At 52.5% G+C, this 25,568-nt stretch overlaps 1 pseudogene; it reads right to left on the bottom strand.

Annotated features, from left to right (window-relative positions):
* LOC123990431 overlaps positions 1–25,568 on the bottom strand; it is a 179,207-nt pseudogene that overhangs the window by 18,118 nt on the left and 135,521 nt on the right.

The raw sequence follows: 25,568 nt of genomic DNA, 5'->3' as shown, positions 1-25,568 counted from the left end.
TCAGTCAGTCAGTCAGTCAGTCAGTCAGTCAGTCAGTCAGTACAGTCAGCCAGTCAGTCAGTCAGTCCAGTCAGCCAGCCAGTCAGTCAGCCAGTACAGTCAGCCAGTACAGTCAGCCAGCTGGTCAGTCACCCAGTACAGTCAGCCAGTTAGCCAATACAGTCAGCCAGTACAGTCAGCCAGTACAGTTTGCCAGTCAGCCAGCTAGCCAGTCAGCCAGCCAGCCAGTCAGCCAGCCAGCCAGTCAGCCGGCCAGTACAGTTAGCCAGTCAGCCATCCAGCCAGTCAGCCAGCCAGTCAGCCAGCCAGTCAGCAAGCCAGCCAGTCAGTACAGTCAGCCAGTCAGCCGACCAGCCAGTACAGTCAGCCAACCAGCCAGCCAGTCCAGCCAGCCAGTACAGTCAGCCAACCAGTCAGCTAGTCCAGCCAGCCAGTACAGTCAGCCAACCAGTTAGCCAGTCCAGCCAGCCAGTACAGTTAGCCAACCAGTCAGCCAGTCCAGCCAGCCAGTCCAGCCAGCCAGGACAGTCAGCCAGTACAGTCAGCCAACCAGTCCAGCCAGCCAGTCAGTCAGCCACAGTACAGTCAGTCAGCCAGTACAGTCAGCCAGCCAGTCCAGTCAGCCAGCCAGTACAGTCAGCCAGTCAGTCAGCCAACCAGTCCAGCCAGCCAGTCAGTCAGCCACAGTACAGTCAGTCAGCCAGTACAGTCAGCCAGCCAGTCCAGTCAGCCAGCCAGTACAGTCAGCCAGTCAGTCAGCCAACCAGTCCAGCCAGCCAGTCAGTCAGCCACAGTACAGTCAGTCAGCCAGTACAGTCAGCCAGCCAGTCAGTCAGCCACAGTACAGTCAGTCAGCCAGTACAGTCAGTCAGCCAGTACAGTCAGCCAGCCAGTCCAGTCAGCCAGCCAGTACAGTCAGTCAGCCAGTACAGTCAGCCAGCCAGTCCAGTCAGCCAGCCAGTCCAGTCAGCCAGCCAGTACAGTCAGCCAGTCAGTCAGCCAACCAGTCCAGCCAGCCAGTCAGTCAGCCACAGTACAGTCAGTCAGCCAGTACAGTCAGCCAGCCAGTCCAGTCAGCCAGCCAGTACAGTCAGCCAGCCAGTCCAGTCAGCCAGCCAGTACAGTCAGCCAGTCAGTCAGCCAACCAGTCCAGCCAGCCAGTCAGTCAGCCACAGTACAGTCAGTCAGCCAGTACAGTCAGCCAGCCAGTACAGTCAGCCAGTCAGCCAGTACAGTTAGCCAGTCAGCCAGCCAGTCAGCCAGTCCAGACAGCCAGTACAGTTAGCCAGTCAGTCAGCCAGCCAGCCAGTAAGCCAGTACAGTCAGCCAGTACAGTTTGCCAGTCAGCCAGCCAGCCAGTCAGCCAGTACAGTCAGCCAGTCAGCCAGCCAGCCAGTCAGCCAGTACAGTTAGCCAGTCAGTCAGTCAGTCAGTACAGTCAGCCAGCCAGTCAGTCAGTACAGTCAGCCAGCCAGTACAGTCAGCCAGCCAGTCAGCCAGTCAGTCAGTCAGTACAGTCAGCCAGTCAGTCAGTCAGTCAGTCAGTCAGTCAGTCAGTCAGTCAGTCAGTCAGTACAGTCAGCCAGTCAGTCAGTCAGTCAGTCCAGTCAGCCAGCCAGTCAGTCAGCCAGTACAGTCAGCCAGTACAGTCAGCCAGCTGGTCAGTCACCCAGTACAGTCAGCCAGTTAGCCAATACAGTCAGCCAGTACAGTCAGCCAGTACAGTTTGCCAGTCAGCCAGCTAGCCAGTCAGCCAGCCAGCCAGTCAGCCAGCCAGCCAGTCAGCCGGCCAGTACAGTTAGCCAGTCAGCCATCCAGCCAGTCAGCCAGCCAGTCAGCCAGCCAGTACAGTCAGCCAGCCAGTACAGTCAGCCAGTACAGCCAGTCAGTACAGTCAGCCAGCCAGTACAGTCAGCAAGTACAGTCAGTCAGTACAGTCAGCCAGTACAGTCAGCCAGTACAGCCAGTCAGTACAGTCAGCCAGTACAGTCAGCCAGTACAGTCAGTCAGTACAGTCAGCCAGCCAATACAGTCAGCCAGTACAGCCAGCCAGTACAGTCAGCCAGTACAGCCAGTCAGTACAGTCAGCCAGTACAGTCAGCCAGTCAGTACAGTCAGCCAGTACAGTCAGTCAGCCAGTCAGTCAGTCAGTACAGCCAGCCAGTACAGTCAGTCAGCCAGTACAGTCAGCCAGTCAGCCAGTCAGTACCGTCAGCCAGCCAGTCAGCCAGCCAGTACAGTCAACCAGTACAGCCAGCCAGTACAGTTAGGCAGTACAGTCAGCAAGTACAGTCAGTCAGTACAGTCAGCCAGCCAGTACAGTCAGCCAGCCAGTACAGTCAGCCAGTACAGCCAGTCAGTACAGTCAGCCAGCCAGTACAGTCAGCAAGTACAGTCAGTCAGTACAGTCAGCCAGTACAGTCAGCCAGTACAGCCAGTCAGTACAGTCAGCCAGTACAGTCAGCCAGTACAGTCAGTCAGTACAGTCAGCCAGCCAGTACAGTCAGCCAGTACAGCCAGCCAGTACAGTCAGCCAGTACAGCCAGTCAGTACAGTCAGCCAGTACAGTCAGCCAGTCAGTACAGTCAGCCAGTACAGTCAGTCAGCCAGTCAGTCAGTCAGTACAGCCAGCCAGTACAGTCAGTCAGCCAGTACAGTCAGCCAGTCAGCCAGTCAGTACCGTCAGCCAGCCAGTCAGCCAGCCAGTACAGTCAACCAGTACAGCCAGCCAGTACAGTTAGGCAGTACAGTCAGCAAGTACAGTCAGCCAGTACAGTCAGCAAGCCAGTACAGTCAGTCAGCCAGTCAGCCAGCCAGCCAGTCAGCCAGTACAGTTAGCCAGTCAGTACAGCCAGCCAGCCAGTCAGCCAGCCAGTCAGTCAGTCAGCCAGCCAGTACAGTCAGTCAGCAAGTACAGTCAGTCAGTACAGTCAGCCAGTACAGTCAGCCAGTCAGCCAGTCAGTCAGTCAGTCGGTCAGTACAGTCAGTCAGTACAGTCAGCCAGTCAGCCAGCCAGCCAGTCAGCCAGTACAGTTTGCCAGTCAGCCAGCCAGCCAGTCAGCCAGTACAGTCAGCCAGTACAGTCAGCCAGCCAGTACAGCCAGTCAGCCAGTACAGTCAGCCAGTACAGTTAGCCAGTCAGCCAGCCACCCAGTCAGCCAGTACAGTCAGCCAGTCAGCCAGTACAGTTAGCCAGTCAGCCAGCCAGTCCAGACAGCCAGTACAGTTAGCCAGTCAGCCAGCCAGCCAGCCAGTAAGCCAGTACAGTCAGCCAGTACAGTTTGCCAGTCAGCCAGCCAGCCAGTCAGCCAGTACAGTCAGCCAGTCAGCCAGCCAGCCAGTCAGTACAGTTAGTCAGTCAGTCAGTACAGTCAGCCAGCCAGTCAGTCAGTACAGTCAGCCAGCCAGTACAGTCAGCCAGCCAGTCAGCCAGTCAGTCAGTCAGTACAGTCAGCCAGTCAGTCAGTCAGTCAGTCAGTCAGTCAGTCAGTCAGTCAGTACAGTCAGCCAGTCAGTCAGTCAGTCCAGTCAGCCAGCCAGTCAGTCAGCCAGTACAGTCAGCCAGTACAGTCAGCCAGCTGGTCAGTCACCCAGTACAGTCAGCCAGTTAGCCAATACAGTCAGCCAGTACAGTCAGCCAGTACAGTTTGCCAGTCAGCCAGCTAGCCAGTCAGCCAGCCAGCCAGTCAGCCAGCCAGCCAGTCAGCCGGCCAGTACAGTTAGCCAGTCAGCCATCCAGCCAGTCAGCCAGCCAGTCAGCCAGCCAGTCAGCAAGCCAGCCAGTCAGTACAGTCAGCCAGTCAGCCGACCAGCCAGTACAGTCAGCCAACCAGCCAGCCAGTCCAGCCAGCCAGTACAGTCAGCCAACCAGTCAGCTAGTCCAGCCAGCCAGTACAGTCAGCCAACCAGTTAGCCAGTCCAGCCAGCCAGTACAGTTAGCCAACCAGTCAGCCAGTCCAGCCAGCCAGTCCAGCCAGCCAGGACAGTCAGCCAGTACAGTCAGCCAACCAGTCCAGCCAGCCAGTCAGTCAGCCACAGTACAGTCAGTCAGCCAGTACAGTCAGCCAGCCAGTCCAGTCAGCCAGCCAGTACAGTCAGCCAGTCAGTCAGCCAACCAGTCCAGCCAGCCAGTCAGTCAGCCACAGTACAGTCAGTCAGCCAGTACAGTCAGCCAGCCAGTCCAGTCAGCCAGCCAGTACAGTCAGCCAGTCAGTCAGCCAACCAGTCCAGCCAGCCAGTCAGTCAGCCACAGTACAGTCAGTCAGCCAGTACAGTCAGCCAGCCAGTCAGTCAGCCACAGTACAGTCAGTCAGCCAGTACAGTCAGTCAGCCAGTACAGTCAGCCAGCCAGTCCAGTCAGCCAGCCAGTACAGTCAGTCAGCCAGTACAGTCAGCCAGCCAGTCCAGTCAGCCAGCCAGTCCAGTCAGCCAGCCAGTACAGTCAGCCAGTCAGTCAGCCAACCAGTCCAGCCAGCCAGTCAGTCAGCCACAGTACAGTCAGTCAGCCAGTACAGTCAGCCAGCCAGTCCAGTCAGCCAGCCAGTACAGTCAGCCAGCCAGTCCAGTCAGCCAGCCAGTACAGTCAGCCAGTCAGTCAGCCAACCAGTCCAGCCAGCCAGTCAGTCAGCCACAGTACAGTCAGTCAGCCAGTACAGTCAGCCAGCCAGTACAGTCAGCCAGTCAGCCAGTACAGTTAGCCAGTCAGCCAGCCAGTCAGCCAGTCCAGACAGCCAGTACAGTTAGCCAGTCAGTCAGCCAGCCAGCCAGTAAGCCAGTACAGTCAGCCAGTACAGTTTGCCAGTCAGCCAGCCAGCCAGTCAGCCAGTACAGTCAGCCAGTCAGCCAGCCAGCCAGTCAGCCAGTACAGTTAGCCAGTCAGTCAGTCAGTCAGTACAGTCAGCCAGCCAGTCAGTCAGTACAGTCAGCCAGCCAGTACAGTCAGCCAGCCAGCCAGTCAGCCAGTCAGTCAGTCAGTACAGTCAGCCAGTCAGTCAGTCAGTCAGTCAGTCAGTCAGTCAGTCAGTCAGTCAGTACAGTCAGCCAGTCAGTCAGTCAGTCAGTCCAGTCAGCCAGCCAGTCAGTCAGCCAGTACAGTCAGCCAGTACAGTCAGCCAGCTGGTCAGTCACCCAGTACAGTCAGCCAGTTAGCCAATACAGTCAGCCAGTACAGTCAGCCAGTACAGTTTGCCAGTCAGCCAGCTAGCCAGTCAGCCAGCCAGCCAGTCAGCCAGCCAGCCAGTCAGCCGGCCAGTACAGTTAGCCAGTCAGCCATCCAGCCAGTCAGCCAGCCAGTCAGCAAGCCAGCCAGTCAGTACAGTCAGCCAGTCAGCCGACCAGCCAGTACAGTCAGCCAACCAGCCAGCCAGTCCAGCCAGCCAGTACAGTCAGCCAACCAGTCAGCTAGTCCAGCCAGCCAGTACAGTCAGCCAACCAGTTAGCCAGTCCAGCCAGCCAGTACAGTTAGCCAACCAGTCAGCCAGTCCAGCCAGCCAGTCCAGCCAGCCAGGACAGTCAGCCAGTACAGTCAGCCTACCAGTCCAGCCAGCCAGTCAGTCAGCCACAGTACAGTCAGTCAGCCAGTACAGTCAGCCAGCCAGTCCAGTCAGCCAGCCAGTACACTCAGCCAGTCAGTCAGCCAACCAGTCCAGCCAGCCAGTCAGTCAGCCACAGTACAGTCAGTCAGCCAGTACAGTCAGCCAGCCAGTCCAGTCAGCCAGCCAGTACAGTCAGCCAGTCAGTCAGCCAACCAGTCCAGCCAGCCAGTCAGTCAGCCACAGTACAGTCAGTCAGCCAGTACAGTCAGCCAGCCAGTCAGTCAGCCACAGTACAGTCAGTCAGCCAGTACAGTCAGTCAGCCAGTACAGTCAGCCAGCCAGTCCAGTCAGCCAGTCAGTCAGCCACAGTACAGTCAGTCAGCCAGTACAGTCAGCCAGCCAGTCAGTCAGCCACAGTACAGTCAGTCAGCCAGTACAGTCAGTCAGCCAGTACAGTCAGCCAGCCAGTCCAGTCAGCCAGCCAGTACAGTCAGTCAGCCAGTCCAGTCAGCCAGCCAGTCCAGTCAGCCAGCCAGTACAGTCAGCCAGTCAGTCAGCCAACCAGTCCAGCCAGCCAGTCAGTCAGCCACAGTACAGTCAGTCAGCCATCACAGTCAGCCAGCCAGTCCAGTCAGCCAGCCAGTACAGTCAGCCAGCCAGTCCAGTCAGCCAGCCAGTACAGTCAGCCAGTCAGTCAGCCAACCAGTCCAGCCAGCCAGTCAGTCAGCCACAGTACAGTCAGTCAGCCAGTACAATCAGCCAGCCAGTCCAGTCAGCCAGCCAGTACAGTCAGCCAGTCAGTCAGCCAACCAGTCCAGCCAGCCAGTCAGTCAGCCACAGTACAGTCAGTCAGCCAGTACAGTCAGTCAGCCAGTACAGTACAGTCAGCCAGTCAGTCAGCCAACCAGTCCAGCCAGCCAGTCAGTCAGCCACAGTACAGTCAGTCAGCCAGTACAGTCAGCCAGCCAGTACAGTCAGCCAGACAGTCAGTCAGTCAGCCACAGTACAGTCAGTCAGCCAGTACAGTCAGTCAGCCAGTCAGTCAGCCAACCAGTCCAGCCAGCCAGTCAGTCAGCCACAGTACAGTCAGTCAGCCAGTACAGTCAGCCAGCCAGTCCAGTCAGCCAGCCAGTACAGTCAGCCAGCCAGTCCAGTCAGCCAGCCAGTACAGTCAGCCAGTCAGTCAGCCAACCAGTCCAGCCAGCCAGTCAGTCAGCCACAGTACAGTCAGTCAGCCAGTACAGTCAGCCAGCCAGTCCAGTCAGCCAGCCAGTACAGTCAGCCAGCCAGTCCAGTCAGCCAGCCAGTACAGTCAGCCAGTCAGTCAGCCAACCAGTCCAGCCAGCCAGTCAGTCAGCCACAGTACAGTCAGTCAGCCAGTACAATCAGCCAGCCAGTCCAGTCAGCCAGCCAGTACAGTCAGCCAGTCAGTCAGCCAACCAGTCCAGCCAGCCAGTCAGTCAGCCACAGTACAGTCAGTCAGCCAGTACAGTCAGTCAGCCAGTACAGTACAGTCAGCCAGTCAGTCAGCCAACCAGTCCAGCCAGCCAGTCAGTCAGCCACAGTACAGTCAGTCAGCCAGTACAGTCAGCCAGCCAGTACAGTCAGTACAGTTAGTCAGTCAGTCAGTACAGTCAGCCAGCCAGTCAGTCAGTACAGTCAGCCAGCCAGTACAGTCAGCCAGCCAGTCAGCCAGTCAGTCAGTCAGTACAGTCAGCCAGTCAGTCAGTCAGTCAGTCAGTCAGTCAGTCAGTCAGTCAGTACAGTCAGCCAGTCAGTCAGTCAGTCCAGTCAGCCAGCCAGTCAGTCAGCCAGTACAGTCAGCCAGTACAGTCAGCCAGCTGGTCAGTCACCCAGTACAGTCAGCCAGTTAGCCAATACAGTCAGCCAGTACAGTCAGCCAGTACAGTTTGCCAGTCAGCCAGCTAGCCAGTCAGCCAGCCAGCCAGTCAGCCAGCCAGCCAGTCAGCCGGCCAGTACAGTTAGCCAGTCAGCCATCCAGCCAGTCAGCCAGCCAGTCAGCCAGCCAGTCAGCAAGCCAGCCAGTCAGTACAGTCAGCCAGTCAGCCGACCAGCCAGTACAGTCAGCCAACCAGCCAGCCAGTCCAGCCAGCCAGTACAGTCAGCCAACCAGTCAGCTAGTCCAGCCAGCCAGTACAGTCAGCCAACCAGTTAGCCAGTCCAGCCAGCCAGTACAGTTAGCCAACCAGTCAGCCAGTCCAGCCAGCCAGTCCAGCCAGCCAGGACAGTCAGCCAGTACAGTCAGCCAACCAGTCCAGCCAGCCAGTCAGTCAGCCACAGTACAGTCAGCCAGCCAGTCCAGTCAGCCAGCCAGTACAGTCAGCCAGTCAGTCAGCCAACCAGTCCAGCCAGCCAGTCAGTCAGCCACAGTACAGTCAGTCAGCCAGTACAGTCAGCCAGCCAGTCCAGTCAGCCAGCCAGTACAGTCAGCCAGTCAGTCAGCCAACCAGTCCAGCCAGCCAGTCAGTCAGCCACAGTACAGTCAGTCAGCCAGTACAGTCAGCCAGCCAGTCAGTCAGCCACAGTACAGTCAGTCAGCCAGTACAGTCAGTCAGCCAGTACAGTCAGCCAGCCAGTCCAGTCAGCCAGCCAGTACAGTCAGTCAGCCAGTACAGTCAGCCAGCCAGTCCAGTCAGCCAGCCAGTCCAGTCAGCCAGCCAGTACAGTCAGCCAGTCAGTCAGCCAACCAGTCCAGCCAGCCAGTCAGTCAGCCACAGTACAGTCAGTCAGCCAGTACAGTCAGCCAGCCAGTCCAGTCAGCCAGCCAGTACAGTCAGCCAGCCAGTCCAGTCAGCCAGCCAGTACAGTCAGCCAGTCAGTCAGCCAACCAGTCCAGCCAGCCAGTCAGTCAGCCACAGTACAGTCAGTCAGCCAGTACAGTCAGCCAGCCAGTACAGTCAGCCAGTCAGCCAGTACAGTTAGCCAGTCAGCCAGCCAGTCAGCCAGTCCAGACAGCCAGTACAGTTAGCCAGTCAGTCAGCCAGCCAGCCAGTAAGCCAGTACAGTCAGCCAGTACAGTTTGCCAGTCAGCCAGCCAGCCAGTCAGCCAGTACAGTCAGCCAGTCAGCCAGCCAGCCAGTCAGCCAGTACAGTTAGCCAGTCAGTCAGTCAGTCAGTACAGTCAGCCAGCCAGTCAGTCAGTACAGTCAGCCAGCCAGTACAGTCAGCCAGCCAGTCAGCCAGTCAGTCAGTCAGTACAGTCAGCCAGTCAGTCAGTCAGTCAGTCAGTCAGTCAGTCAGTCAGTACAGTCAGCCAGTCAGTCAGTCAGTCAGTCCAGTCAGCCAGCCAGTCAGTCAGCCAGTACAGTCAGCCAGTACAGTCAGCCAGCTGGTCAGTCACCCAGTACAGTCAGCCAGTTAGCCAATACAGTCAGCCAGTACAGTCAGCCAGTACAGTTTGCCAGTCAGCCAGCTAGCCAGTCAGCCAGCCAGCCAGCCAGTCAGCCAGCCAGCCAGTCAGCCGGCCAGTACAGTTAGCCAGTCAGCCATCCAGCCAGTCAGCCAGCCAGTCAGCAAGCCAGCCAGTCAGTACAGTCAGCCAGTCAGCCGACCAGCCAGTACAGTCAGCCAACCAGCCAGCCAGTCCAGCCAGCCAGTACAGTCAGCCAACCAGTCAGCTAGTCCAGCCAGCCAGTACAGTCAGCCAACCAGTTAGCCAGTCCAGCCAGCCAGTACAGTTAGCCAACCAGTCAGCCAGTCCAGCCAGCCAGTCCAGCCAGCCAGGACAGTCAGCCAGTACAGTCAGCCAACCAGTCCAGCCAGCCAGTCAGTCAGCCACAGTACAGTCAGTCAGCCAGTACAGTCAGCCAGCCAGTCCAGTCAGCCAGCCAGTACACTCAGCCAGTCAGTCAGCCAACCAGTCCAGCCAGCCAGTCAGTCAGCCACAGTACAGTCAGTCAGCCAGTACAGTCAGCCAGCCAGTCCAGTCAGCCAGCCAGTACAGTCAGCCAGTCAGTCAGCCAACCAGTCCAGCCAGCCAGTCAGTCAGCCACAGTACAGTCAGTCAGCCAGTACAGTCAGCCAGCCAGTCAGTCAGCCACAGTACAGTCAGTCAGCCAGTACAGTCAGTCAGCCAGTACAGTCAGCCAGCCAGTCCAGTCAGCCAGTCAGTCAGCCACAGTACAGTCAGTCAGCCAGTACAGTCAGCCAGCCAGTCAGTCAGCCACAGTACAGTCAGTCAGCCAGTACAGTCAGTCAGCCAGTACAGTCAGCCAGCCAGTCCAGTCAGCCAGCCAGTACAGTCAGTCAGCCAGTACAGTCAGCCAGCCAGTCCAGTCAGCCAGCCAGTCCAGTCAGCCAGCCAGTACAGTCAGCCAGTCAGTCAGCCAACCAGTCCAGCCAGCCAGTCAGTCAGCCACAGTACAGTCAGTCAGCCAGTACAGTCAGCCAGCCAGTCCAGTCAGCCAGCCAGTACAGTCAGCCAGCCAGTCCAGCCAGCCAGTCAGTCAGCCACAGTACAGTCAGTCAGCCAGTACAATCAGCCAGCCAGTCCAGTCAGCCAGCCAGTACAGTCAGCCAGTCAGTCAGCCAACCAGTCCAGCCAGCCAGTCAGTCAGCCACAGTACAGTCAGTCAGCCAGTACAGTCAGTCAGCCAGTACAGGACAGTCAGCCAGTCAGTCAGCCAACCAGTCCAGCCAGCCAGTCAGTCAGCCACAGTACAGTCAGTCAGCCAGTACAGTCAGCCAGCCAGTCCAGCCAGCCAGTCAGTCAGCCACAGTACAGTCAGTCAGCCAGTACAATCAGCCAGCCAGTCCAGTCAGCCAGCCAGTACAGTCAGCCAGTCAGTCAGCCAACCAGTCCAGCCAGCCAGTCAGTCAGCCACAGTACAGTCAGTCAGCCAGTACAGTCAGTCAGCCAGTACAGTACAGTCAGCCAGTCAGTCAGCCAACCAGTCCAGCCAGCCAGTCAGTCAGCCACAGTACAGTCAGTCAGCCAGTACAGTCAGCCAGCCAGTACAGTCAGCCAGACAGTCAGTCAGTCAGCCACAGTACAGTCAGTCAGCCAGTACAGTCAGTCAGCCAGTACAGTCAGCCAGCCAGTCCAGTCAGCCAGCCAGTACAGTCAGTCAGCCAGTACAGTCAGCTAGCCAGTCCAGTCAGCCAGCCAGTCCAGTCAGCCAGCCAGTACAGTCAGCCAGTCAGTCAGCCAACCAGTCCAGCCAGCCAGTCAGTCAGCCACAGTACAGTCAGTCAGCCAGTACAGTCAGCCAGCCAGTCCAGTCAGCCAGCCAGTACAGTCAGCCAGCCAGTCCAGTCAGCCAGCCAGTACAGTCAGCCAGTCAGTCAGCCAACCAGTCCAGCCAGCCAGTCAGTCAGCCACAGTACAGTCAGTCAGCCAGTACAGTCAGCCAGCCAGTCCAGTCAGCCAGCCAGTACAGTCAGCCAGCCAGTCCAGTCAGCCAGCCAGTACAGTCAGCCAGTCAGTCAGCCAACCAGTCCAGCCAGCCAGTCAGTCAGCCACAGTACAGTCAGTCAGCCAGTACAATCAGCCAGCCAGTCCAGTCAGCCAGCCAGTACAGTCAGCCAGTCAGTCAGCCAACCAGTCCAGCCAGCCAGTCAGTCAGCCACAGTACAGTCAGTCAGCCAGTACAGTCAGTCAGCCAGTACAGTACAGTTAGCCAGTCAGTCAGCCAACCAGTCCAGCCAGCCAGTCAGTCAGCCACAGTACAGTCAGTCAGCCAGTACAGTCAGCCAGCCAGTACAGTCAGCCAGTCAGTCAGTCAGTCAGCCACAGTACAGTCAGTCAGCCAGTACAGTCAGTCAGCCAGTACAGTCAGCCAGCCAGTCCAGTCAGCCAGCCAGTACAGTCAGTCAGCCAGTACAGTCAGCCAGCCAGTCCAGTCAGCCAGCCAGTCCAGTCAGCCAGCCAGTACAGTCAGCCAGTCAGTCAGCCAACCAGTCCAGCCAGCCAGTCAGTCAGCCACAGTACAGTCAGTCAGCCAGTACAGTCAGCCAGCCAGTCCAGTCAGCCAGCCAGTACAGTCAGCCAGCCAGTCCAGTCAGCCAGCCAGTACAGTCAGCCAGTCAGTCAGCCAACCAGTCCAGCCAGCCAGTCAGTCAGCCACAGTACAGTCAGTCAGCCAGTACAGTCAGCCAGCCAGTCCAGTCAGCCAGGCAGTACAGTCAGCCAGTCAGTCAGCCAACCAGTCCAGCCAGCCAGTCAGTCAGCCACAGTACAGTCAGTCAGCCAGTACAGTCAGTCAGCCAGTACAGTACAGTCAGCCAGTCAGTCAGTCAGCCAACCAGTCCAGCCAGCCAGTCAGTCAGCCACAGTACAGTCAGTCAGCCAGTACAGTCAGTCAGCCAGTCCAGTCAGTCAGCCAGTCCAGTCAGCCAGTCCAGTCAGCCAGTCCAGTCAGTACAGCCAGCCAGCCAGTCAGCCAGTACAGTCAGCCAGTACAGTCAGCCAGCCAGCCAGTACAGTTAGCCAGTCAGCCAGCCAGTCAGCCAGCCAGCCAGCCAGTCCAGTCAGCCAGTCCAGTCAGCCAGCCAGTCCAGTCAGCCAGCCAGTCCAGTCAGCCAGCCAGTCCAGCCAGCCAGTCCAGTCAGCCAGCCAGTCCAGTCAGCCAGCCAGTCCAGTCAGCCAGTCAGCCAGTCAGTCAGCCAGTCAGTCAGCCAGCCAGTCCAGCCAGCCAGTCCAGTCAGCCAGTCCAGTCAGCCAGCCAGTCCAGTCAGCCAGCCAGTCCAGTCAGCCAGCCAGCCAGCCAGTCCAGTCAGCCAGTCAGTCAGCCAGCCAGTCAGCCAGTCCAGTCAGTCAGCCAGTCCAGTCAGTCAGTCAGTCAGTCAGCCAGCCAGCCAGCCAGCCAGCCAGTCAGCCAGCCAGCCAGCCAGCCAGTCAGCCAGCCAGTCAGCCAGTCAGTCAGCCAGTCAGTCCAGTCAGTCAGCCAGCCAGTCAGCCAGCCAGTCCAGTCAGCCAGCCAGCCAGTCAGCCAGCCAGCCAGTCCAGTCAGCCAGCCAGTCCAGTCAGCCAGTCCAGTCAGCCAGCCAGTCCAGTCAGCCAGTCAGTCAGTCAGTCAGCCAGTCAGTCAGTCAGTCCAGTCAGCCAGTCCAGTCAGCCAGCCAGTCCAGTCAGCCAGTCAGTCAGTCAGTCAGCCAGTCAGTCAGTCAGTCCAGTAAGCCAGTCCAGTCAGTCAGCCAGCCAGTCCAGTCAGTCAGTCAGCCAGCCAGCCAGTCCAGTCAGCCAGCCAGCCAGTCAGTCAGTCAGCCAGTCCAGTCAGTCAGTCAGCCAGCCAGCCAGTCCAGTCAGCCAGTCAGTCAGTCAGTCAGCCAGTCAGTCAGCCAGTCAGTCAGTAGGGTGCACCCTATTCCCTATATACTGTACAGCCAGTCAGCCAGCCAGTCAGTCAGTAGGGTGCACCCTATTCCCTATATACTGTACAGCCAGTCAGCCAGCCAGTCAGTCAGTAGGGTGCACCCTATTCCCTATATACTGTACAGCCAGTCAGTCAGCCAGTCAGTCAGTAGGGTGCACCCTATTCCCTATATACTGTACAGCCAGTCAGTCAGCCAGTCAGTCAGTAGGGTGCACCCTATTCCCTATATACTGTACAGCCAGTCAGTCAGCCAGTCAGTCAGTAGGGTGCACCCTATTCCCTATATACTCGAACCCTCAACCTTCTAGCCCGAAGTCCAGCGCGCTATCGACAGTGCCCAAAAAGCATGCTCAAGCGGTAGAGTCGATATCCGCGCTTATAAACCCAGGGTCGTTACAGTACATATCGTATCAGCACCTGAGTATAGTGATCATATTGTATCGTGAGGTCCCAGGCAATTCCCAGCCTTAGAAAAGAGTCCCCACAAGTCAAAAGTATATTTTAGGGTTAGAATTAGGGTTAGGTTTAGGGTTAGAATTAGATTTAGGTTTAGGGTTAGAATTAGGGTTAGGTTTAGGGTTAGAATTAGGGTTAGGTTTAGAATTAGGGTTAGGTTTAGGGTTAGGGTTAGGTTTAGGGTTAGAATTAGGGTTAGGTTTAGGGTTAGAATTGGGGTTAGGTTTAGGGATAGAATTAGGGTTAGGTTTAGGGATAGAATTAGGGTTAGGTTTAGGGTTAGAATTAGGGTTAGGTTTAGGGTTAGAATTAGGGTTAGGTTTAGGGATAGAATTAGGGTTAGGTTTAGAATTAGGGTTAGGTTTAGGGTTAGGGTTAGGGTTAGGGTTAGGGTTAGGGTTAAGGTTTTTGGGTTGGGTTTGGGGTAATAGGATTTTGAATGGCAATCAATTATTTGGTCCCACAAGGAGAGTAAAACAAATGTGTGTGTGTGTGTGTGTGTGTGTTATGTGCACAACAGAAACAAGAACAAAAACAAGGGTTAGGGTTAGGATTAGGGCCGTGTTCAGCAGAATCAAATCTGTGATGCATTGTGGGTAAATTGTGACTGACTGACCTTCCTACAAATCATAATGAGTTGTTATTTAACATGCAAAATGATTCGTATTACCAGTCAGCTGATGTTGAACAAACCTCTGACAGATAGGCCTTGAGGCTGGAGGCCTTGCCCAGACTATCTGTTGTACTCAGCCCAGGAGGCGTGAGCAGGGGCCTGGGTCGGGTTGGCTGACTGGTGGGGGTCACCGGCCTGCTCCGTGACTTCCTGAAGGTCACCTCCTTATGACCCCTGTGACCTCCGTGAACACCGACCCCTGGGGTCACGGCCGTCATGGCCGACTTGGAGGTCAGCAGGCTGTTGGGGGTCATCGGTCTGCTGCTCGGGGTTCTGGGGGTCGTAATTCTGCTGCCGGAGTTGCTGGGGGAATGAGTCCGGTGGCTGCCGGTCATTGTGAGGGAGGTGGGCTTGCGGGTGAGCAGGGGGCTGAGTTTAGGACTGACCAGGGGATAACCTATAGAGCTGGGCTTGGCTGAGCGGATGAGGATGGGAGACTGAGGTCGTGACGTCTGGCTGGGTAAGGGGAGGGTACTGGGGAGTGAGGCCGGGAGAGAGGTGTGGAACAAGGGGGTGGGTAGAAGAGAGCTGTGGGGGCTGTTGGGACTCCGCTGGGCTAGTTTCCCCTGCTCTGCCAGCTTGGCCAGGTCCTTCTCCACCTCTGAAAGGAGACAGAGACAAACAGGTTTGGAATATAAATGCATAATGACATTAGGACCTAGAGTTTTCCCTGAAGTTATAACCTAGCCAGGTCCTTCTAGAGTTTTCCCTGAAGTTATAACCTAGTCAGGTCCTTCTAGAGTTTTCCCTGAAGTTGTAACGTAGTCAGGTCCTTCTAGAGTTTTCCCTGAAGTTATAACCTAGTCAGGTCCTTCTAGAGTTTTCCCTGAAGTTATAACCTAGTCAGGTCCTTCTAGAGTTTCCCCTGAAGTTGTAACGTAGTCAGGTCCTTCTAGAGTTTTCCCTGAAGTTATAACCTAGTCAGGTCCTTCTCCACCTCTGAAGGGCGACAGAGACAAAGACAGAACGACCATAACGAATGATAAACAAACACGATGTATAAGTAGGGTCCAGAGATGTTCTTGACCACCATATCTGGCGGTCAAGAACATTGGACAGGGGCCAGAGAGCTATGTAAATGCAGACGATGTTTCAAATCAGTGACCTTTTCAACCCTTCACATTCATACGGTGGATGAACACACACATTCAGATCTCTTTTTTCATTATGGGTTTGTCTTCAAACCTTTTTTACTGGTCATAAAAAACAATATTTATTGACTCTGTCAAATCAAATTACAGAATGACGTTAAAAACATTGCCTACATAGTACAATGGTTACGTCCTAAATGGTGCCCTATTGTCTATGGAGTGCACCCATAGGCTCTGGTCAGAAGTAGTGTACTACAGAGGGAATAGCATTGAGGATACATGGAAGTGTGCTGCCAGACATTCTGAAAAAATGTCATTCTTTGCTTTATTGGTAGTTACGAAAAGTTTTCTTTGTAAGGAGGGGATGCGACTGCCAAGGAGGAAATCTGGGAGTAGCCTCATCTCATCATCTCTTCGTCTCTCTTCTCTCTTCTCTCTTCTCCTCCCCTCTCCTCTCCTCGTCTCTCTTCTCCTCGTCTCTCTTCTCCTCGTCTCTCTTCTCCTCGTCTCTCCTCTCCTCGTCTCTCCTCTCCTCGTCTCTCTTCTCCTCGTCTCTCTTCTCCTCGTCTCTCTCCTCCTCGTCTCCCTTCTCCTCGCCTCTATTCTCCTCGTCTCTCCTCATCTCTCTTCTCCTCGCCTCTCTTCTCCTCGTTTCTCTTCTCCTCATCTCTCTTCTCCTCGTCTCTCTTCTCCTCGTCTCTCTGCTCCTCGTCTCTCCTCTCCTCGTCTCTCCTCTCCTCGTCTCTCTTCTTCTTGTCTATCCTCTCCTCGTCTCTCTTCTACTCGTCTCTCCTCTCCTCGTCTCTCCTCGTCTCTCCTCTCCTCGTCTCTCTTCTTCTTGTCTCTCCTCTCCTCGTCTCTCTTCTACTCGTCTCTCCTCTCCTCGTCTCTCCTCGTCTCTTATTTCCTTGTCGCTCTTCTTTCTTCTCCTCGTCTCTCTTCTCCTCGTCTCTCTTCTCATCGTCTCTCCTCGTCTCTCTTCTCCTCGTCTCTCTTCTCCTCGTCTCTCTTCTTTCTTCTCCTCGTCTCTCCTCTCCTCGTCTCTCTTCTCTTCGTCCCTCCTCTCCTAGTCTCTCTTCTCCTCGTCTCTACTCTCCTAGTCTCTCTTCTCCTCGTCTCTCCTCGCCTCTCCTCTCCTCGCCTCTCCTCTCCTCGTCTCTTCTTTCCTCGTCTCTCTTCTCCTCGTCTCTTCTTCTCCTCGTCTCTCTTCTCCTCTTCTCTCTTCTCCTTGTCTCTCTTCTCCTCGTCTCTCTTCTCCTCGTCTCTCTTCTCCTCGTCTCTTCTCTCCTCACCTCTCTTCTCCTCGTCTCTCTTCTCCTCGTCTCTCTTCTCCTCGTCTCTTCTCTCCTCACCTCTCTTCTCCTCGTCTCTCTTCTCCTCGTCTCTCTTCTCCTTGTCTCTCCTCTCCTCTCCTCTCTTCTCCTCCCCTCTCTTCTCTTTTTTCCTCGCCTCTCCTCTCCTCTCTTCTCCTCATCTCTCTTCTCCTCGTCTCTCTTCTTTCTTCTCCTCGTCTCTCCTCTCCTCGTCTCTCTTCTCTTCGTCCCTCCTCTCCTAGTCTCTCTTCTCCTCGTCTCTACTCTCCTCGTCTCTCTTCTCCTCGTCTCTCCTCGCCTCTCCTCTCCTCGCCTCTCCTCTCCTCGTCTCTTCTTTCCTCGTCTCTCTTCTCCTCGTCTCTTCTTCTCCTCGTCTCTCTTCTCCTCTTCTCTCTTCTCCTTGTCTCTCTTCTCCTCGTCTCTCTTCTCCTCGTCTCTCTTCTCCTCGTCTCTCTTCTCCTCGTCTCTTCTCTCCTCACCTCTCTTCTCCTCGTCTCTATTCTCCTCGTCTCTCCTCGTCTCTCTTCTCCTCGTCTCTCTTCTCCTCGTCTCTCTTCTCCTCGTCTCTTCTCTCCTCACCTCTCTTCTCCTCGCCTCTCTTCTCTTTTTTCCTCGCCTCTCCTCTCCTCTCTTCTCCTCGTCTCTCTTCTCCTCTCTTCTCCTCACCTCTCTTCTCCTCACCTCTCTTCTCTTTTTTCCTCTCCTCTCTTCTCCTCACCTCTCTTCTCTTTTTTCCTCTCCTCTCTTCTCCTCTCTTCTCCTCATCTCTCTTCTCCTCGCCTCTCTTCTCCTCGCCTCACTTCTCCTCGTCTCCCTTCTCTCTTCTCCTTGTCTCTCCTCTCCTCACCTCTCTTCTCCTCCCCTCTCTTCTCTTTTCTCCTCGCCTCTCCTCTCCTCGTCTCTCTTCACCTCGTCTCTCCTCGCCTCTCTTCTCCTAGTCTCTCTTCTCCTCGCCTCTCTTCTCCTCGTCTCTCCTCTCCTCGTCTCTCTTCTCCTCGTCTATCCTCTCCTCGTCTCTCTTCTCCTCGGCTCTCCTCTCCTCGTCTCTCCTCGTCTCTTCTTTCCTCGTCTCTCTTCTCTATTCTCCTCGTCTCTCCTCTCCTCGTCTCTCTTCTCCTCGTCTTTCTTCTCCTCGTCTCTCCTCTCCTCGTCTCTCTTCTCCTCGCCTCTCCTCTCCTCGTCTTTTCTTTCCTCGCCTCTCTTCTCCTCGTCTCTCTTCTCATTGTCTCTCCTCGTCTCTCTTCTCCTCGTCTCTCTTCTCCTCGTCTCTCTTCTTTCTTCTCCTCGTCTCTCCTCTCCTCGTCTCTCTTCTCTTCGTCCCTCCTCTCCTAGTCTCTCTTCTCCTCGTCTCTACTCTCCTCGTCTCTCTTCTCCTCGTCTCTCCTCGCCTCTCCTCTCCTCGCCTCTCCTCTCCTCGTCTCTTCTTTCCTCGTCTCTCTTCTCCTCGTCTCTTCTTCTCCTCGTCTCTCTTCTCCTCGTCTCGTCTCTCTTCTCTTTTCATCGCCTCGCCTCTCTTCTCCTCGTCTCTCTTCTCCTCGTCTCTCCTCTCCTCATCTCACCTCTCCTCGTCTCTCCTCTCCTCGTCTCTCCTCTCCTCCTCTCTCCTCTCCTCGCCTCTCTTCTCCTCGCCTCTCTTCTCCTCGTCTCTCTTCTCCTCATCTCTCTTCTCCTCGCCTCTCTTCTCCTCGTCTCTCCTCTCCTCGTCTCTCTTCTCCTTGTCTATCCTCTCCTCGTCTCTCTTCTCCTCGGCTCTCCTCTCCTCGTCTCTCCTCGTCTCTTCTTTCCTCGTCTCTCTTCTCTATTCTCCTCGTCTCTCCTCTCCTCGTCTCTCTTCTCCTCGTCTTTCTTCTCCTAGTCTCTCCTCTCCTCGTCTCTCTTCTCCTCGCCTCTCTTCTCCTCGTCTCTCCTCTCCTCGTCTCTCTTCTCCTTGTCTCTCCTCTCCTCGCCTCTCTTCTCCTCGCCTCTCTTCTCCTCATCTCTCTTCTCCTCGCCTCTCTTCTCCTCGTCTCTCCTCTCCTCGCCCCTCGCCTCACTTCTCCTCTTCTCTCCTCTCCTCGCCTCTCCTCGCCTCTCCTCTCCTCGCCTCTCTTCTCCTCGTCTCTCCTCGCCTCTCTTCTCTCCTCTCTCCTCTCGCCTCTCTCCTCTCTTCTCCTTGTCTCTCCTCTCCTCGTCTCTCTTCTCCTCGTCTTTCCTCTCCTCGCCTCTCTTCTCCTCGTCTCTCCTCGCCTCTCTTCTCCTCATCTCTCCTCTCCTCACCTCTCTTCTCCTCGTCTCTCTTCTCCTCGCCTCTCTTCTCCTCATCTCTCTTCACCTCGCCTCTCTTCTCTCTTCTCCTCGCCTCTCTTCTCTCTTCTCCTCGCCTCTCTTCTCCTTGTCTCTCCTCTCCTCGTCTCTCTTCTCATCGTCTCTCTTCTCCTCACCCTCTTTTATCCTTTTCAGATTTTGACAATGTTGGGTTTTCCGGCGATACAAAGAGGGATATTTTCTGAAATGACTCACCACAAAGGGTTTGTGCTCGATAGGCGCCGGTCAAAAGTAGTGTACTACATAAGGAGAAGGGTGCCATTTGGGAAGCATCCCTAAGTATATTCAGGGAATCGTGTACGTGTGACATTTAATAAATACCTCGTAGCGGAAGCATGTATTTCATAAAAACCTCGACTTCCACCATTTATGAGCAAACAGAGCCTTCTCCAAAAATACAAACAGCATTTAAAATTGGTTGTGTACTACTTGTGACTATACATGGAATAGGGTGCCATTTGGGATGTATGTTTGAATGAGAATATACATTGAAATCGGAAGTTTACATACACTTTGGTTGGAGTTATTAAAACATGTTTTTCAACCGCTCCACACATTTCTTCTTAACAAACTATAGTTTTCGCAATTCGGTTAGGACATTTACTTTGTGCATGACACAAGTCATTTTTCCAACAATTGTTTACAGACAGATTATTTCACTTACAATTCCCTGTACCACAATTCCAGTGGGTCAAAAGTTGACATACTGTGCCTTTAAACAGCTTGGAAAATTCCAGAAAATTACGTCATGGATTTAGAAGCTTCTGATAGGCTAATTGATAACATTTGAGCCAATTGGAGGTGTACCTGCGGATGTATTTCAAGGCCTACCTTCAAACTCAGTGCTTCTGCCTTGACATCATGGAGAAAATCAGAAGAAATCATCCAAGACATCAGAAACAAAATGGTTTTTACAAAATGGTAGACCTCCACAAGTCAGGAAACAAAATGGTAGACCTCCACAAGTCAGGAAACAAAATGGTAGACCTCCACAAGTCAGGAAACAAAATGGTAGACCTCCACAAGTCAGGAAACAAAATGGTAGACCTCCACAAGTCAGGAAACAAAATGGTAGACCTCCACAAGTCAGGAAACAAAATGGTAGACCTCCACAAGTCAGGAAACAAAATGGTAGACCTCCACAAGTCAGGAAACAAAATGGTAGACCTCCACAAGTCAGGAAACAAAATGGTAGACCTCCACAAGTCAGGAAACAAAATGGTAGACCTCCACAAGTCAGGAAACAAAATGGTAGACCTCCACAAGTCAGGAAACAAAATGGTAGACCTCCACAAGTCAGGAAACAAAATGGTAGACCTCCACAAGTCAGGAAACAAAATGGTAGACAAAGTCAGGAAACAAAATGGTAGACCTCCACAAGTCAGGAAACAAAATGGTAGACCTCCACAAGTCAGGAAACAAAATGGTAGACCTCCACAAGTCAGGAAACAAAATGGTAGACCTCCACAAGTCAGGAAACAAAATGGTAGACCTCCACAAGTCAGGAAACAAAATGGTAGACCTCCACAAGTCAGGAAACAAAATGGTAGACCTCCACAAGTCAGGAAACAAAATGGTAGACCTCCACAAGTCAGGAAACAAAATGGTAGACCTCCACAAGTCAGGAAACAAAATGGTAGACCTCCACAAGTCAGGAAACAAAATGGTAGACCTCCACAAGTCAGGAAACAAAATGGTAGACCTCCACAAGTCAGGAAACAAAATGGTAGACCTCCACAAGTCAGGAAACAAAATGGTAGACCTCCACAAGTCAGGAAACAAAATGGTAGACCTCCACAAGTCAGGAAACAAAATGGTAGACCTCCACAAGTCAGGAAACAAAATGGTAGACCTCCACAAGTCAGGAAACAAAATGGTAGACCTCCACAAGTCAGGAAACAAAATGGTAGACCTCCACAAGTCAGGAAACAAAATGGTAGACCTCCACAAGTCAGGAAACAAAATGGTAGACCTCCACAAGTCAGGAAACAAAATGGTAGACCTCCACAAGTCAGGAAACAAAATGGTAGACCTCCACAAGTCAGGAAACAAAAAACAAAATGGTAGACCTCCACAAGTCAGGAAACAAAATGGTAGACCTCCACAAGTCAGGAAACAAAATGGTAGAAACAAAATGGTAGACCTCCACAAGTCAGGAAACAAAATGGTAGACCTCCACAAGTCAGGAAACAAAATGGTAGACCTCCACAAGTCAGGAAACAAAATGGTAGACCTCCACAAGTCAGGAAACAAAATGGTAGACCTCCACAAGTCAGGAAACAAAATGGTAGACCTCCACAAGTCAGGAAACAAAAAAATGGTAGACCTCCACAAGTCAGGAAACAAAATGGTAGACCTCCACAAGTCAGGAAACAAAATGGTAGACCTCCACAAGTCAGGAAACAAAATGGTAGAAACCTCCACAAGTCAGGAAACAAAATGGTAGACCTCCACAAGTCAGGAAACAAAATGGTAGACCTCCACAAGTCAGGAAACAAAATGGTAGACCTCCACAAGTCAGGAAACAAAATGGTAGACCTCCACAAGTCAGGAAACAAAATGGTAGACCTCCACAAGTCAGGAAACAAAATGGTAGACCTCCACAAGTCAGGAAACAAAATGGTAGACCTCCACAAGTCAGGAAACAAAATGGTAGACCTCCACAAGTCAGGAAACAAAATGGTAGACCTCCACAAGTCAGGAAACAAAATGGTAGACCTCCACAAGTCAGGAAACAAAATGGTAGACCTCCACAAGTCAGGAAACAAAATGGTAGACCTCCACAAGTCAGGAAACAAAATGGTAGACCTCCACAAGTCAGGAAACAAAATGGTAGACCTCCACAAGTCAGGAAACAAAATGGTAGACCTCCACAAGTCAGGAAACAAAATGGTAGACCTCCACAAGTCAGGAAACAAAATGGTAGACCTCCACAAGTCAGGAAACAAAATGGTAGACCTCCACAAGTCAGGAAACAAAATGGTAGACCTCCACAAGTCAGGAAACAAAATGGTAGACCTCCACAAGTCAGGAAACAAAATGGTAGACCTCCACAAGTCAGGAAACAAAATGGTAGACCTCCACAAGTCAGGAAACAAAATGGTAGACCTCCACAAGTCAGGAAACAAAATGGTAGACCTCCACAAGTCAGGAAACAAAATGGTAGACCTCCACAAGTCAGGAAACAAAATGGTAGACCTCCACAAGTCAGGAAACAAAATGGTAGACCTCCACAAGTCAGGAAACAAAATGGTAGACCTCCACAAGTCAGGAAACAAAATGGTAGACCTCTCCACAAGTCAGGAAACAAAATGGTAGACCTCCACAAGTCAGGAAACAAAATGGTAGACCTCCACAAGTCAGGAAACAAAATGGTAGACCTCCACAAGTCAGGAAACAAAATGGTAGACCTCCACAAGTCAGGAAACAAAATGGTAGACCTCCACAAGTCAGGAAACAAAATGGTAGACCTCCACAAGTCAGGAAACAAAATGGTAGACCTCCACAAGTCTGGTTCATCCTTGGGAGCAATTTCCAAACCCCTGAAGGCAGGTACCACGTTCATCTGTACAAACAACAGTACGCAAGTACACTGCTCCAAAAAAATAAAGGGAACATTACTTTAGGATAGGATAAAGTAATCCTTCTCAACCCCCTCCCCTTAAAAGATTTAGATGCACTATTGTAAAGTGGCTGTTCCACTGGATGTCATAAGGTGAATGCACCAATTTGTAAGTCGCTCTGGATAAGAGCGTCTGCTAAATGACTTAAATGTTAAATGTTAAAAACACTTAAACAACACAATGTAACTCCAAATCAATCACACTTCTGTGAAATCAAACTGTCCACTTAGGAAGCAACACTGATTGACAATAAATGTCACATGCTGTTGTGCAAATGGAATAGACAACAGGTGGAAATTATAGGCATTTAGCAAGAAACCCCCAATAAAAGGAGTGGTTCTGCAGGTGGTGACCACAGACCACTTCTCAGTTCCTATGCTTCCTGGCTGATGTTTTGGTCACTTTTGAATGCTGGCGGTGCTTTCACTCTAGTGGTAGCCCGTCAGTCTACAACCCACACAAGTGGCTCAGGTAGTGCAGCTCATCCAGGATGGCACATCAATGCGAGATGTGGCAAGAAGGTTTGCTGTGTCTGTCAGCGTAGCGTCCAGAGCATGGAGGCGCTACCAGGAGACAGGCCAGTACATCAGGAGACGTGGAGGAGGCCGTAGGAGGGCAACAACCCAGCAGCAGGACCGCTACCTCCACCTTTGTGCAAGGAGGAGCAGGAGGAGCACTGCCAGAGCCCTGCAAAATGACCTCCAGCAGGCCACAAATGTCCATGTGTCTGCTCAAACGGTCAGAAACAGACTCCATGAGGGTGGTATGAGGGCCCGACGTCCACAGGTGGGGGTTGTGCTTACAGCCCAACCCCGTGCAGGACGTTTGGCATTTGCCAGAGAACACCAAGATTGGCAAATTCGCCACTGGCGCCCTGTGCTCTTCACAGATGAAAGCAGGTTCACACTGAGTACATGTGACAGACGTGACAGTCTGGAGACGCCGTGGAGAACGTTCTGCTGCCTGCAACATTCTCCAGCATGACCGGTTTGGCGGTGGGTCAGTCATGGTGTGGGGTGGCATTTCTTTGGGGGGCCGCACAGCCCTCCATGTGCTCACCAGAGGTAGCCTGACTGCCATTAGGTACCGAGATGAGATCCTCAGACCCCTTGTGAGACCACATGCTGGTGCGGTTGGCCCTGGGTTCCTCCTTATGCAAGACAATGCTCAACCTCATGTGGCTGGAGTGTGTCAGCAGTTCCTGCAAGAGGAAGGCATTGATGCTATGGAATGGCCCGCCCGTTCCCCAGACCTGAATCCAATTGAGCAGATCTGGGACATCATGTCTCGCTCCATCCACCAATGCCACGTTGCACCACAGACTGTCCAGGAGTTGGCGGATGCTTTAGTCCAGGTCTAGGAGGAGATCCTTCAGGAGACCATCCGCCACCTCATCAGGTGCATGCCCAGGCATTGTAGGGAGGTCATATAGGCACGTGGAGGCCACACACACTACTGAGCCTCATTGTGACTTGTTTTAAGGACATTACATCAAAGTTGGATCAGCCTGTAGTGTGGTTTTCCACTTTCATTTTGAGTGTGACTCCAAATCCAGACCTCCATGGGTTGATAAATTTGATTTCCATTGATAATTTTTGTGTGATTTTGTTGTCAGCACATTCAACTATGTAATACTCAATCATGAGGCATCAAAGCCAAAGGAACTGAGTAACATTAAGAAATGCTATAGATGGAAGGAATGCAGTTTGGAAACCTACCAAAAAACAATTAGGCAACAACAAATTCAATCTCTTTAAGACAATTTCCTGTGTAAAACGTTCCACTGTAATAGTGAAGGTGTAAACTTGGCAGTAGAAAATCTTAACAGGATATTTGACCTCTCAGCTTCCCTATCAAATCTAAAAATCTCAAATAGAAAACCGAAGAAAATTAACAATAATGACAAATGGTTTGATGAAGAATGCCAAAATCTAAGAAAGAAAATGAGAAACCTGTCCAACCAAAAACATAGAGACCCGGAAAACCTGAGTCTACGCCTTCACTATGGTGAATCACCATGTCAGAAATCAGCTCAATGCAATTGAAGAATCCATAGACTCTAACCACTTCTGAGAAAATTGGAAAACACTAAACAAACAACAACATGAAGAATTATCTATCCAAAATGGAGATGTATGGGTAAACCACTTCTCCAATCTTTTTGGCTCTATAACAAAGAATAAAGAGCAAAAACATATACATGATCAAATACAGATCTTAGAATCAACTATTAAAGACTACCAGAACCCACTGGATTCTCCAATTACATTGAATGAGTTACAGGACAAAATAAAAACCCTCCAACCCAAAAAGGCCTGTGGTGTTGATGGTATTCTCAATGAAATGATCAAATATACAGACTACAAATTCCAATTGGCTATACTAAAACTCTTTAACATCATCCTTAGCTCTGACATCTTAGCTCTGGCATCCCCAATCCACAAACGTGGAGACAAATTTGACCCCAATAACTACCGTGGAATATGCGTCAACAGTAACCTTGGGAAAATCCTCTGCAATATCATTAACAGCAGACTCAATGAAAACAATGTACTGAGCAAATGTCAAATTGGCTTTTTACCAAATTACCGTACAACAGACCATGTATTCACCCTGCACACCCTAATCGACAACTAAACAAACCAAAACAAAGGCAGTCTTCTCATGCTTTGTTGATTTAAAAAAAAGCCTTCGACTCAATTTGACATGAGGGTCTGCTATACAAACTGATGGAAAGTTGTGTTGGGGGTAAAACATACAACATTATAAAATCCATGTACACAAACAACCAGTGTGCGGTTAAAATTGGCAAAAAAAACACACATTTCTTCACACAGGGTCGTGGAGTTAGACAGGGATGCAGCTTAAGCCCCACCCTCTTCAACATTTATATCAACAAATTGGCGCGGGCACTAGAAAAGTCTGCAGCACCCGGCCTCACCCTGCTAGAATCTGAAGTCAAATGTCTGCTGTTTGCTGACGATCTGGTGCTTCTGTCACCAACCAAGGAGGGCCTACAGCAGCACCTAGATCTTATGCACAGATTCTGTCAGACCTGGGCCCTGACAGTAAATGTCAGTAAGACCAACATAATGGTGTTCCAAAAATGGTCCAGTCACCAGGACCACAAATACAAATTCCATCTAGACACTGTTGCCCTAGAGCACACAAAAAACTATACATACCTTGGCCTAAACATCAGCGCCACAGGTAACTTCCACAAAGCTGTGAACGATCTG

The sequence above is a fragment of the Oncorhynchus gorbuscha genome, linkage group LG12 (genome assembly GCF_021184085.1).
Source record: "Oncorhynchus gorbuscha isolate QuinsamMale2020 ecotype Even-year linkage group LG12, OgorEven_v1.0, whole genome shotgun sequence".
In the NCBI taxonomy this organism is placed as follows: Eukaryota; Metazoa; Chordata; class Actinopteri; order Salmoniformes; family Salmonidae; genus Oncorhynchus; species Oncorhynchus gorbuscha.
The sequence above is the reverse complement of the archived record's forward strand: the minus strand, read 5'-3'. Positions and strand labels throughout refer to the sequence as shown.